This window comes from Sus scrofa, chromosome 3, assembly GCF_054392235.1.
Source record: "Sus scrofa isolate SSC_HxYL_T2T_F1_AM1 chromosome 3, Sscrofa_HxYL_maternal_Yorkshire_Landrace_v2.0, whole genome shotgun sequence".
NCBI lineage: Eukaryota > Metazoa > Chordata > Mammalia > Artiodactyla > Suidae > Sus > Sus scrofa.
This window is the reverse complement of record NC_139385.1, coordinates 90030475-90045305: the sequence shown is the minus strand read 5'-3', so window position 1 is coordinate 90045305 and position 14831 is coordinate 90030475. Positions and strand designations below refer to the sequence as shown.

At 40.3% G+C, this 14831-nt stretch overlaps 1 protein-coding gene across 17 annotated transcripts in view; it reads right to left on the bottom strand.

Moving 5' to 3' along the window:
- The window catches only part of VPS54 (VPS54 subunit of GARP complex), a 119356-nt gene extending 105716 nt beyond the window's left edge, over positions 1-13640 (bottom strand). For 5 of the 17 annotated variants that reach the window (XR_014841814.1, XR_014841816.1, XM_085019058.1 and 2 more), the window contains exons 1-2: positions 13342-13640; positions 13137-13249 (exon numbers count right to left, since the gene is read on the bottom strand). The gene's annotated coding sequence lies outside the window, so the exon portion shown is untranslated. Of the gene's footprint in view, positions 1-976; positions 1163-3256; positions 3489-12680; positions 13010-13136 lie in introns of those variants that run through there. The other 12 variants (XR_014841815.1, XR_014841817.1, XM_085019060.1 and 9 more) reach the window with 5 other exon arrangements.
- Positions 13641-14831: the final 1191 nt, after the last annotated feature.

Below are 14831 nucleotides of genomic sequence, written 5' to 3'. Positions count from 1 at the left end.
TGCAACTTTAAAACTGGCTCAGAGTTCTCCTGTGGCACAGCAGGTTAAGGATCTGGTGTTGTCACTGCAGCAGCCTGAATCACTGCTGTGGCACAGGTTTGATCCCTAGCCTGGAAACCTGTATGCCACGGGCACAGCCAAAAAAAAAAAAAATCATCTGGCTCAACTTTCTACCTAATATATGAATCCTTTCCATAAGGGGTCTTTCTGCCTCCACTTGAAAACCTTCAGTAATGTAGAACTGACTATTTCAAAAGCAAATTATTACTATACAACAACTAAAATTGCTTTAGGAAAAAAAATTCTTTCTTGTAGTAAACAGAATCCCGCCTCCCTGAATTTTGTATCACTGTTCCTAGTTCAATCACATTACCGGAATAACAGAGTTATTCGCCAATGGAAAGTAATATGCAGAAAAAGAGGGCTAATGAGAGCTCAGAGCAAGAGGTGAGGCAAACACTTTTAAGAAGAAAGGCAGAAAGCAATCAGAAAAACCATCATTATAGAAGCCAAGGAATAAATGTCCAGAAGGAAAGTGTAAACAGAAGTGTCAACATGCTACAGGGAAAGAGGTCACAGAGGTTATTAACTTCAGAAAGGATACTGGATTAGAAAAGTTTCAGGACAGTGTTTGGGGCAGAAGCCATACCATAAGAGATTAAGCAAGTGGTGAAGTAATAAAGGCAGCAATATTAACATCTTGGTGATGAAAGAAAAGAGATTAAGAATTGAGCAAGAATTTTTTAGGTCATGGGAGAACTGAGCATATTTGTAGGCAAACAGCAAGGAATCAACTGAAGAGTGAGATTTAAAACAAACAAGAAAAATTGATGGAGAAAGGAGATGAGGAATTGATGGAGAAAGAAAGTTAGCTACTCATGGGGATGGGGATGGGGTGGGGTGGAGAGGAGAAAGCAGAGAGAAAGAATAATCACACCAGAGACTATGAAGCACCTTAATTCAGGCTATGCCTCACCTTGAGAAAAAAAGGACTTTGTCAGGCAACAGTAAGAAAATTAGCAAGGTGATCCAGAAAAGTTGCCTGTCATCCTACTGTTTTTGCCTCATACCCTTATCTGAAGCAGGCAGGGAGATCAGCTGGAACTCTGGTGATCCTGGATTGCCTCATTCCCACCACTAGTTCTGAAAGTTCTCCAAAGTCCTAAGATCAAGAGTGCAGTAAAAATGTGTTATCCACAAAAGGATGGCAGAGGAGAGGGAAGAAATAGCAGACAATAAGAATTATTACATCATTACTAGTATTTGACTAAACTATACAGTTCATAAGTGCTTGCTTTCATTCTAGACTAACAACCTAGCAAAATATTTTTGAAATGAATCAATGAATTAATCAAATACCCCTCTTGGATAAAGAAACAGGTTCAATAGTAACTTAATTTCAGGAGTTCCCGTCGTGGCACAGTGGTTAACGAATCCGACTAGGAACCATGAGGTTGCGGGTTCAGCCCCTGCCCTTGCTCAGTGGGTTAACGATCCGGCGTTGCCGTGAGCTGTGGTGTAGGTTGCAGACGCGGCTCGGATCCCGCGTTGCTGTGGCTCTGGTGTAGGCCGCTGGCAACAGCTCCGATTAGACCCCTAGCCTGGGAACCTCCATATGCCGCGGAAGCGGCCCAAGAAATAACAAATAGACAAAGAAAAAAAAAAGAGTAACTTAATTTCAGACCATTTAATAGTTGTGAAGATTTGCACCTAAATTCCATGCCTCTGTCACAAAATTGCACTGCGTCTTCAAGAGGGGAGAGGTTTTTCACTACTGCCTCCCACCCATTTCAGGCATCTAGTACTCTACTTTTCTGTCTTCTTTTTCTCCTTATCAAATCAATTGCTAATCCAACAATAATTATTTATAAGAATAATTATTATTTGTATCCATCTTATATTAAAAATAAATGTTAGCGACAGTATCTGATTCTGATAATTTTTTAAGGGAAGCTTTAGGTTCAAAGAAGTTTATAAGACTAGGACTGCTAGAGAATTATTCCTCAAAGAAAAAGACATCATATTGTCATCAGTATAATTTACTATTCTTCTTAGCAAAAGTATAATTTCTGAGCTGCAGTGTAGGATAAATATGCTACTATGGACAATCAAGATAAGACAAGTTACTTATTTACATGACAGCCTTAATGGGTTAATACTTCTTGAAAGCCCAGATCTTTATGTTTAAATTTCAGTTTCATTGCTGAGACAGTTGTGTGCAATAATGTATATGTGATTTTTAAAGTTCTAGAGTTCCCATTGTGTTTGTGAGGATGCGGGTTTGATCCCTGGCCTCTTTCAGAGGGTTTAGGATTGAGCCTTGCTGCAAGCTATGAGGTAGGTTGCAGAGGAAGCTCGGATCCAGTGTTGCTGTGGCTGTGGCAATGGCAGCTATAGCTCTGATTCAAACCCTAGCCCATGAACTTCCATATGTCACAGGTGTGGCCATAAAAAGAAAAAATAATAATAACAAAATTAAAACTAAAAGCTTTTAAGTATTTTAGAAAACTATGATTAAACTAGATTATGTTGGGTGATAATTCTTTAATATTGTGTAGCAGTATATTGTTATTTTTGTCTTAGCTGTATGGAAGAAGCATAACTATACCATTTACCAGAAATTGGCTCTTAAAATTCCAAAAGCATTGTAGGAAGTGTTTCTTAGAATATGACATACTTGAGATATCTTAAATTAGTATGATTAAAAAAATTATCTCAGAATTCCCATCATGGCTCAGTGGTTAACAAACCCAACTAGCATCCATGAGGACAGGTGATTCAATCCCTGCCCTTGCTCAGTGGGTTAAGGATCCAGCATTACTATGAATTGTGGTGTAGGACACAGATGTGGCTCGGATCTGGTATTGCTGTGGTGCAGGCCAGCAATGGCAGCCCTGAGTCGACCCCTAGTCTGGGAACCTCCATATGCCACAGGTGTGGCCCTAAAAAGACAAAAGCCAAAAAAAAATTTCTATTAATTTCTATCAAATCAACCTTTGGTTAGACACTACAGTATGGTTGTTCCTTTTTGTTTTCTTGCACATATCAGTATTTCTAAACTGGGGTTAATCAAGTTGAAGCTAAATGAACACAGAAAATAAGAACAAAGTTGTGCTAATCTAATTAGCTTTTCCCTTACATTCCCATTTGACATTTACAAGACCCTGTGCCTTGCAGGAAACTCTGAATACATGTGTTTCCTGAAGTTCCTTTTTTACTTTTGATTTCGTAACAAGAAGAAACAATAAGAGAGAACCTTGGAGTTCCCATCTTGACACAGTGGAAATGAATCTGACTAGGAACCATGAGGTTGCAGGTTCAATCCCTGGCCTCGCTCAGTGGGTTAAGGATCCAGCATTGCCATGAGCTGTGGTATTAGTCGCAGACACGGGTCAGATCTGGCATTGCTGTGGCTGTGGTGTAGGCCGGCAGGTGTAGCTCCGATTGGACCCCTAGCCTGGGAACCTCCATATGCCCTGGGTGTGGCCCTGAAAAGCAAAAAAAGAGAGAGAGAGAGAGAGAGAGAGAGAGAATCTTTACTAAAGAATAAAAAGTGTAAATATTTGTAACATTACATTTAAAAATTTTTAAATGGCTATAAAATAAGTTGTATTTCACATGTAACATTCTTATTGGGAATAAAAATCACAAGTATTCTCAATAAACAATGTATTTTTTTAAGACTACATGTCATTCAAAATAAAAGCAATGTTTTTTCCCCAGTACTCATCAGAGACTTAATACAGGAAAATAACATAATATAGCAGCCACTGAAATTAATTAAGGGTCACAAACCTGGAAGTGAATGATAAAACTGTACTGAGATAAAATCTGTCTCTAGCATGTAAAAAAACTGAATGAAAAAAATATAACTTGGATGCTTTATTTTACTCCTTTGGGCCATTGACAGAACTGTATTACTAGTGAAACTTTTGTCAAAGTGAATCAGAGTAGAACACTGGTATTCTGTTCTTGGTGTCTTGGCCACAGACTGGCAGATAAATCCTAAAATCACTCATTCAAGTCATTGGAGAACACAAATATCTTAAATATATAAACCAGTAGACACTTATTAACATGACTATGAAAAGAGTGAATTTAAAATAAAATCTGTATAATCTACTCTATCTTGAAAATAGTTGCTAGAAGAAAATTATCTATTAATACATTCATAAGAGGGACAAAATTGACACCAAGATTTATCCACTGTTTTGGGTTATCCGTGCCTTGCTTCTTTCTAGCATAAATACAGTTTAGTGCTAAATCTATCTTTATTAATAAAATATATTTCAAGATATAAAGGTCCTTAAAGGGAAGGTTCTTCAAATAATCTAAACATATTTAATAATCTAAATAATCTGTACTCTACAGATTTTAAAGTAACAATAAAGATGATGCTTTCCAGAAATTTTATTTTTAGAGAAAATAAAGCAAAATAGCTAGAAACTCATGTGCAGAGTCATTAAGTGGCTCAATAATGAAAATATTAAATATCAATTGAAGGCATAAAGACAAGTTCATTAGTACTGTAACCCCAAACCAACAATAAATTAGCATTTTAATTAATTACTGCTCGGTATTACCTCTATACCTGTCCCCACTGTTTGGGTCTCTAAGCCCAGTTAGTTCTACCTTAGTAGCTTCCCTACTTAGTTTTGATCCCATGGTCAGCAATCCCCTTTGCATGTTCAATTCTCTCTTCCATCTTCAATACAATCTGTCTTTGCTTTATTTCTGGCTGCAGAATACTGTCAGAGAAAACTTATGTAAAACAGGCATATTATACATTTATGAATTCCAATCTCAAGTGAGGCTCTGCTCAGCAGTCCCTTCACTTATTCTCCAACACTTCTCTTTCCCAATCCCCACAGTATTTATAACAAATTTTCATCACTCTCATGTCCCCTAGCTTATCTCCATCAGTCTCGTGCTCAAAAAATAATTGTCGACTTCGTATCAATTAAAAAACAAGTCCTTCTTCCATCTATATCCAAACGTACCTAATTCTCACCTATACACAACTCCTAACTTTCTGTGGTACAGTATAGGTGTCTACTCTTTTCCAGAGTTAATCCCTCAATCTGTTGTTCTTGACCTCACCTTTCTTTACTTCATCTAAGACCTTGTTCTGTAATGATTCCAACTCTCCTACCCTCTATCTCATCAATCCACCAAAAAAATGTTCAAGTACTAAATTAAAGTTCTTTCCTATCTTCCATCTTCACCACTCACTTGACTCTGGAAAAGGAGAGGAATGACCTGATTTCTAAGCTCAGTTTCTTCTACTCCAATAAAAAATAAAATAATAATAATAAATTCAATCGCTTACCATCAGTCTTCACCTGACCTGACCTCCCTGCTCTCAAAAGTCAATGAAGGTAATAAACATAGACAGAATGAAAGAATTAGAAAAACCACCATTTGTAATCCTCCAATGCAATGATTCATTCAAGCAAGGATCATTAATGGATGTTAAAATCCCTGGTTTAAAAGGATGTTAGGAACAGGATATTTACAGGGCCATCAAGTATCATCCTGTCAATTATTTGTTAAAAAGTAAAGAGATCTGTCAATTTTCACCTCTACCAAGTGATCGAGCTAGAATCACCAGCAGGGGGACAGCCCAATATCATGTGCCTCCTAATGTTAATATGGTGTGTGTGTGTGTGTGTGTATATATATATATATAATCTGAGGTGTTTTTGTCAGTAATATTTGACTAGAATCTAATCATAAAGAATACAGAATTTACTTGAGGACAAAGGCCTCTGTTTTTTTGTTGTTGTTGTCTTTTAGGGCCACACCCATGGCATATGGAATTTCCCAGGCTATGGGTCCAACTGGAGCTGTAGCCACCAGCCTAAGCCAGGGCCACAGCAAAGCTGTAGCTGACCTGCATTTGCAACCAACATGGAACCCAACCTTAACCCATTGAGTGAGGCCGGGGATAGAAGCCACATCCTCATGGATGCTAGTCTGGTTCGTTAACCACCGAACCACAATGGGAACTCCACAAATGCCCCTGCTTTTCAAGGAAGAGAGAGAGACAATGGGCCTACTCCAGACTGGAGCAGACTAAACAGACATACAGTCAAATGCAATGCATGAAACTTGACTGAACATTTCACATAAGAGGGAGGAAAAAAGCTATAAAGAATTTGGAGACAGATGGGAAAATTTAAGTATGTTGAGTAATGATACTGAATAATTGTTGATACTCTTAGATATCATAATGGTACTGCGGTTGGGTAAAAGAACGTCCCTGTAATTGGGAGATGCATGCTTAAGTACTAGGAGTTAGGTATCAATGATATCTCCATCCTGTTTTCAGGGTTTGAAAAAGGGTGTGTGTGTGTGTTCATTCTACTATTCTTTTTTCTTTTCTGTGGATTAAAATTTTTTTCAGTGATAACAATAATGATGATAACGAAACAATGAAGGCTGACTAAGAACCTAAGATAAGTAGAAATAAGTCAGACAGAGGGAGGGGAGAAAGGGTGTGATGAGGAGAACTCTCCAGGAAAAAGAAACAGTAAGTCAAAGGCTTGGAAGGGAGAGAGTCTACTGCCAGAAACCACAAGTAATTCAGTCTATTTACGGGAAGCAAGAAGTTGAGGAGAGACACTAGGCTAGAGAAATAAGTTGGGGGAAGAACTTAAATGAATGTACAAATCTGTTAAAGGAATAGGAATGAGAATTTCATCATAGGATAAAAGAAAGTCAGAGAAAAAACTTAAGGTGAGGAATGATATAATCAAATTTGCCATTTAGAAAGACTGCTGATTGTAGCTAGTGCTAAGAATGGACTGGAGAAGATTAAAAGAGACCAAATAGGAAACTTGTAATAATGTAGGTGAGAGATGATAGTAGCCTGAACTCAGATAACAGTAGAAGAGATGAAGAAAACTGGACGGATTTCAGATCTTTCTCCAATTCTAACCTCTTTTCATTGTTCCATACCCAAATTTGTAACTGCTTGCTGGGCATCTTCACCTACAGAGATACCTAAAATTCAATATATCCAAAACTTAAACTCATTATCTACCATCCTTTCCCACCTTCTTCTACCTGCCAAAAATTTATTTCTTCTCTAACTCAGGTAACAGCAACAGCATCTATGTAGTTTCCCAAGCTACAAAGGCTATGGCAACTTAACTCCCTAAACCCTTTATATTCTCAAATTTCTGTACCAATTTGAACTGTCCTATGGATACTACCTTTAAAATTCATCACAAATCCACTCCTTGCTCTCTGTTCCAACTGCCACTGCTATAGTTTAGGGCCTTATCTAGCCAAACCGAAAAAACAAAACAAAAAACAGGGCACAAACTTTGACATAACTTTATGACTTCAAAATTTTACTCACCCCACAGGAGAAAAACATAATAAAATATGATGCATTATCACAATATTCATACACAAACACCCAATCTCTGAACTTACTTTTAGTCAAAAAGCTATTTGAACATAAAATTATCCTAATCAGTAGCATTTTTGCCATGAAAACTTGCCTCCATTTCCTACAATCTAATTTTTTTGAGTGCACTATTAAAAAAAAAAAAACCCTACCAATACCACAACATGACTTAAACTGAATACTATCTCTAACTACTCTAACCTCATGCTAGCCCAGAAAAATCTCACTGGAGAGGGGGAGCTCTGTTTATCTGTAGTTTTACTTTTGTGTGATTGTGAAGGAAAGATGACCAGTTAACAAAATTGTAAGAAGTTACGTTTTCCCCACTCATTTCATGTATTTCAGCTAATTCAACTCTGAATACCATAGTACAACTATGGACTATTGGACATGTAGAAAAACAAAAGCATCTCTTTTTGTGTAAAAGGAAGTTAAAAAATAATACAAGAAACAGATCTAGGAGACGAGATTTTACAAATAGTGAGTAGGTTTAAAATCCCTGCTTCTCAGGAATTCCCATTATGGCACAGTGGTTAACGAATCCGACTAGGAACCATGAGGTTTCGGGTTCGATCCCTACACTTGCTCGGTGGGTTCAGGGTCTGACGTTGCCCTAGCAGCTGTGGTGTGGGTCGCAGACCAGGCTCGGATCCCGTGTTACTGTGGCTCTGGCATAGGCCGGTGGCTACAGCTCCAATTAGACCCCTAGCCTGGGCATAAGCAGGAGCGGCTCAAGAAAAAGACAAAAAGACAAAAAATAAATAAAATCCCTGCTTCTACAGTTAAATCCTCACATTTGAGAGCAATTACCAGTGGTAGAAAAGCCCTTCAAATATAAAGGAAGGTATGAATGGTAAACGAAGACAGAAGGAATTATTCCTAACAAAAGAATTAATCCAGACTATAGTTTACTCTTGATAAGGCTAAAATGTTTAGCATAAATAAGGCACTTCTGAAAATTTTAATTCTAAAATTATATATTTTTATGACTTTTCAAAGAGCATATTTTGAAAACAAGGTAACCTTTTCTTGGTAACTTAATTTCACCATTTTAATCATCAGTTTTCTACTGTGTTGTAATAGTGATACTCTCAGGTGCTACTGAAGGAAGGCAGTTTGCCCCTTTGTCAAAGAGTTTCAGATTATGGTGATAATACTAGTTCTTTTACTAGTTTGTTACCAATATATTTTTAGAATTTCTCTCTTCTCCTTAGAAAGGTTGTCAGAAGTTACTATTTTCTGCCTTGCTTTCTATATTTCTTCCTTTGGTAGCATTTTTATCCCTTTTTTTTTTTTTTTTTGTCTTTTTGCTATTTCTTGGGCCGCTCCCGCGGCATATGGAGGTTCCCAGGCTAGGGGTCCAATCAGAGCTGTAGCCACCAGCCTGCGCCAGAGCCACAGCAACGCAGGATCCGAGCCGCGTCTGCAACCTACACCACAGCTCACAGCAATGCCAGATCGTTAACCCACTGAGCAAAGGCAGGGACCGAACCCTCAACCTCATGGTTCCTAGTCGGATTCGTTAACCACTGCGCCACGACGGGAACTCCTTTATCCCTTTCTAATTTGATTCTCCTGAAACAAGCAACTAACTCTTATTTCATCAATTGAGGTATAATTGACATATAACATTATATTAGTATCAGGTACAGTTAGCTAACTCATATAGTATTTTATAGTTGACACAGCATCTTAACATACCTCATTTAATTCTTACAATAACTATAATACAGGTATTATCACTTTTTTTTTTTTTTTTTTTTTTTCCATTTTTGGCTGCCTTGCAGCATATGGAGTTCATGGGCTAGGGATCAGATCTGAGCTGCAGTTGCAACTTGAGCCACAGCTGCAGCAAGGTGGGATCCTTAACCCACTGTGCCACATTGGGGATTGAACCCGTGTCCCAGAGTTCCCAAGGCACAGCCAATCCCATTGTGCCACAGCAGGAACTTCTATTCCTATTTTATAGATGAGAAAACTAAAGCTCGGAAAGGTTGAGTAATTTATCTAAAGTCTTAAGGCTGGTAAATAGCAATAGTGTTCCCAACTTTTCAATCTTTTCTTCTTTCATCACCAAATTAAGCTTGTTAAAAAGAAATTAGTCAAAAGTGGGGTCTATAAGAAAAATAAGATGTGATTCATGTGTAAGTTTTGAATTTTTCTGGATTACAAAATGTATTACTAATTAATTAAAACACTTAGCTTACTTATCTACCTTCTCAGTAGATGAAGCTACAAGGGAAAAAAATCAAAATTTCAATTTAGATTTATTCCAATTTCAAAAACCTACACACCAGTAACAAACAATTCAAAATGTAATAGTTCAAATTTGCACTAAAATAAGGCTTCCATTTGCAAAAAAAAAAAATATTTTTAATTCAAATTTGAAGACAACAGACTAAAGAATACCTGCATTATGTCACAGATTTCCTTTTAATTTTCCCTCAACTGCCTCCCCCTGTAGAGAGAATTGCTAGAGGACCTAAGGGTTAATCTAACCCGCCAAACAGAATCCACTGAGAGTATTTTCCCATGTGATAGAAGTCAAAGAATATTAGTTCAGGCCCTTACCAGAATTATGCAAACCACAGGTTTAGAATATTAGTGATATTTGGAGTCAGACAATTCTTTGTTGGGGGGATTGGGTTCAGGGTTGGGTAAGATTTGTCCTGTGCATCGTGGGATATTTAGCAACACCCCCCTAGGGCCAACAGCACCCCACCCTCAGCTGTTACAATGAAAGATGTCTTCAGACACTGCCGAATGTCCCTTGGAGGGCAAAACGGCCCATTTGAGTACCACTCGTTTAGATGTTAGGGCCCTGAGCCTTTGAAAAAGGAGCCCTCCAACCAGCCCTGTATAACTTTTTAAAAAGGACTTTGTTTTTAAAATTTGGATTTTTAAAAATAAGATGGTAATAGTATAAAAGTTACCTAAATAATACATATGCCATTCTCCTCTAGGCTAAAGCATCTTAGAGGACTCTGTAACACAGATCACATCTATACAGATATAGTTGTCCCCTCTTCCCCTCCATCCCAAAGTTGGGGAAATGTCCAGTTCTGCTACTGAAATGTCAAATACATACATACATACATAGAACCTAAACAGTTCTAATTGCAAAATACCATTTCCATAGTCACATTGTGATTCTTGAGCTGTGCATCTTAGAGATTCAAGCTTCCACTCTGCAGATTTCTTCATCTGGTTCCTGCCATCTATTTGCAAAGCAAGCAGGAAATAAACTGATGACCTTTCAGGTCTTTTCCAACCCTAACATCCAATGGCAAAAACACTCCTTCAACTTTTCCTTACTGACTCCCAGCTGACTAGACTACCTCTTGAGATCACTGAAGTCATTCATGCAAACTTTTTTCTTCCTCCCCTTTTTATAGTAATTTATGATAAATACAAACAAATAGCATGTCAATTGTTTAAAACACCACTTATTAATATCAGTGATCAGTTGATCTTTTCTTGACTCAAATATTCTAAACATGGAATTTAATTTTAAAAGAAATACTTTTCAAAGAGCTAATACTCTTTATACAAATGAACCACAATAGGCAAATATTGTGATGGAAAGTAGATTAGTGGTTACCTACATTTAGGGGTTGGGGTGAGGAGAATGGGGAGTAATTGCAGATGGGCAGATTGAAAATGTTCTAATATTAAATTATGGTGATGTTAATTTTTTTTAAACTGATGAATTTAACACTTTAAATGAGTGCACTTTATTCAATAAAGGTCTTTAAAAAGCTAAAAGCAAGTTCCTGTTGTGGCGCCGTGGAAACAAATCCAACTATCCATGAGGATGCGGGTTCAATCCCTGGCCTCACTCAGCGGATTGGGGATCCAGCTGTGGTTAGGTCACAGACGAGGCTCGGGCTCGGATCCTGTGTTGCTCTGTGTGGCTGTGGCACAGGCTGGCAGCTACAGCTCTGATTCACCCCCCAGCCTGGGAACCTCCCTATGCCATGGGTGCAGCCCAAAAAAAAAAAAAAAAAAAAAAAGGCTAAAAACGGGAAAAAGGAATTTTGATCAACTTTTATTGATAGGAAAGGAATGTGACTAAGAACAAATTCTGCAAAGTTTGCCATTTCATGAGTTATGTTAGATTTGATTTTGATTCTAACATAAAAACTTAATACCTATCCAGAAATTAACTGCCAGGAAACAAACATTTGCAAGTTTTTCCATCTTTCCCAGTAAACTTTAATTTGGAAGCAATGAAAACCACTTCAGAAAGCAAAAGGTTAGAGTAACAATACCTCTCCAAGAACAAAATATATCATCAACAACACATGAACAGTCTTTACAGTTTTGTTGTAATGTATAATGCATCATAAAGAAAACCATAAAAACAATTTTTATTTCTTTTGAAAGTGATCTTCTTGTAATATCTGTCCTGATGGTGCAATAATTCTGAAATTAACAGAGAGCATAATTCAAAAATAGCCAAATCACAATAAAATCACAAACATCTATTCCCCCAAACCATAACTATCAATCGCCCAAAATCTGCACATATTGATCACTTTACCAAAATCTATCCTAAGCAGTGATGACCACTATGAACCATCAGGTAATACTAATACCCACTTCTAGGAAATCAGACTTTGACTGCTATACAAACACAGTCAAACAAACAAATCCCATCATTCCATCTGTTCTATCATAACTGCTTAGAAGTCATTAAGGCTCTCAAGACACTTTTCCAACTAGAACCATCCATCAGATATAAAAGTCATCCTGGATGTCCATTCAAATTTACAGTTTAAGTTACCACAATAACACATTTCCCAATATACTATCATGACATCACTTGCCTTGCAAGCATTTACTATTAAGACTACCCTGGGGTTTGACAAATCAGAAATAGAAGCGATTAAAAACAAAACACAAAAACATGCCAAGTTAATTCTATGAAAGTAAGGAGAGCCTCAATAAAGACCAAAATAAAACCAGTTAAAGGGGAATTCAAAAAAACAAACAAACAAACAAACAAAAAACCCACACAAACAAACCCACAAACAAAACGAAAAAACCCGGGTCAGCCAAAATTTTATAAAGAGCATCCCGAATTCAGCACAAGGACAGACCAAGTGGTTAATTATATGGGCAGGCAAAAGTTCCCTTGTCAATGGCAGGACGGCAGGGGAGGCCTGCCTTTGTATCAACGCAGAGATGGAAAGAAGCATAACTGAAAAAAATTAATTATTGAACAAATGATTGTGAGCTACAGTGCCAAAGTGAAATATACCGAGTTATTCTCTGGCTGGCCTTGGCCAAGAAGACAAATGATTTTTTTCCTTCAATTTAAATTACCCCTTTGGATCAAAAGAGGGCTAAGGGCCCAGCTGGGAAAAGAAAGGGAAAGTTTGGGGGGAGCATCTAAAGGGGGTGGTGGAAGTTCCACAGCCCGGATCCCCGAGAGGGGTTGAGAAGGGAAAAGAGCGGCGTCGCGGCCGCGGGCTGGAGGTGAGGAACACAGCTGCCGGCCGATCCCACAGCGAGAGCGAGAAGGAAAAGGAGGAGAAGGCGGCCAGCAGGAATGGAAGCTTCGGCGCCCGTCAGTTGTGGCCGAGAAACTCCGCCGGCTTGGGCCGGGGAGGAGACAGAGGGGGTGGGGTCTCGGTCCTCTCTCACCGGAGGTTGGGGGGAGGCGGGAGGGGACGCGCGAAATGCTGGGGGGCGGTGGGGCCGGTCAGACACCTACCTGCGGGTCCCGGGCAGCCGCCCCAGAGCGAGGCCTAGTGCATTGCCGCCGCCTCCAACCCTCCACGTCGCGCCGAGGCTGCTGCTCCGCGGCCGCCGCCGCCCGGAGCCCCGCTGGGCCCGAGCCCGGCTTCCCGCCCCCGCCCCGCGCCGGCTGGCTCGTCAGCCGGGGGAGCAAAGGGTCGCCCTCTCGAGCCCAGCTCCGCTCAAGGGTTAAGAGGCGGCAGCGGCGGCTCCCTCACGTCTCTCCCGGGTGTCCTGTCAGCCAGCAGTTTCCCCCGGGTCCGCAGCGCCGCCTCCGCCGCTGCTGCCACCGCCTCTCCCACATCCCCGGCCTCCAGAGGAGCCGCTACCGCCGCCTCCGCCGCCGCGCTGCGACCACTACCACTAGAGCTTCTGCTCCCTGCTCCACTGCCTCCCCTCACCCCGCCGGCCTGCCGCGGCCCGGCCAGGTCCGGGGAGACTGCTCCAGAGGCCGCCGCGAGGGCGCCGCAGCCCCCAGCCCACAATCCACCGCGCGGCTCCGCCGGGGCGGGCGGGCCGCGGCCCAGGCCGGGGGGGAGTGTTCGCAGCCTTGGGAGAGGGCCGGGCTGGGCGCGGGCGCCGCTGGCGTTCCCCCGGAGCAGGGAATGCCCCGCGCGACTGCTCGGCGCCTCCTCTAAGAGGCCTCCACGCAAAGACAGAAACTCACGATGAACTCGACTTTTCCCCACGACCCTTCCCTTCCCCCACCCCGAGGTGCTCTCTGGAGCAGCCGGGTGCCGCCGGCCGCTCCCCCGGACGGGTTCGCGACCCCTCTGCGTGGCCCTCGCCCACGCCCCAGACCAACCGACTCCAAACATCTCAAAGTCCCCAGCACATATTAAAGTAGATACTTCCATAACATTCCACCTTTCCTTTCACACTTTCAAAGTGAAAGGCTGTTCACTTTGAGTTTCCCAATTACATGTCCTTTGAAAGGTTTAAGGTCACCCCTTCCCCAACAATCCATGGACTCCGGAAACAGTGCATAGTCTCTCTATGGAAGCCTTCCCCCACCCAGTCTTTCTCCAAAGTTTCCCCTAGTTCCAGGGCCTCCTCCCAGGCACCTATCACACTTCTCTGGCGCTGAAATCAGTCATTCCTGCTATTTGAGATACTTGAAGTGTGTATTTTTAATACCACCTCCCTGTAATTCTTGACAGTAATCCAATTCAGCCCGGTTTCAGAGGGCTAGTAATCTTAATCCAGTGAAATGAAATCCACAAGAAAGGGAGTATGTTAGAATATTTTTTAAAAGAGAGGAAAGGGCCGTTTGAGTGCTTATGTCTTAATTTAGGAAGGTTTCTTTCAATTTTGAAACCATATCTTTGCTTAAAAATATCAATATTTCAGGCATTTATAAGACTGTTTAAACAAATCAAAAGTGAAAATAACAGTTGGGGAGAAAAAAAGTTGATGCAAATTTCACTAGTAAGAAGTCATTCTGGAAACTGCAAACATAACACTTTGTGAAACGGTATTTTACCCACTAAAGAGCTAAAGTTGAGGGGAAAGGAAGAACAAAAGAGAAGCAAGCAGCAAAAAATAGGTGAGAGGAAATTCTTATATTATGTTTTTCTAAATTCAATTCTTTACAGTTTTATAATAAGGAGAGTAAGACTATCAACCTCCAATGTGAACTATATTTAACTGTAAAATGATAAATCCTCCTCAA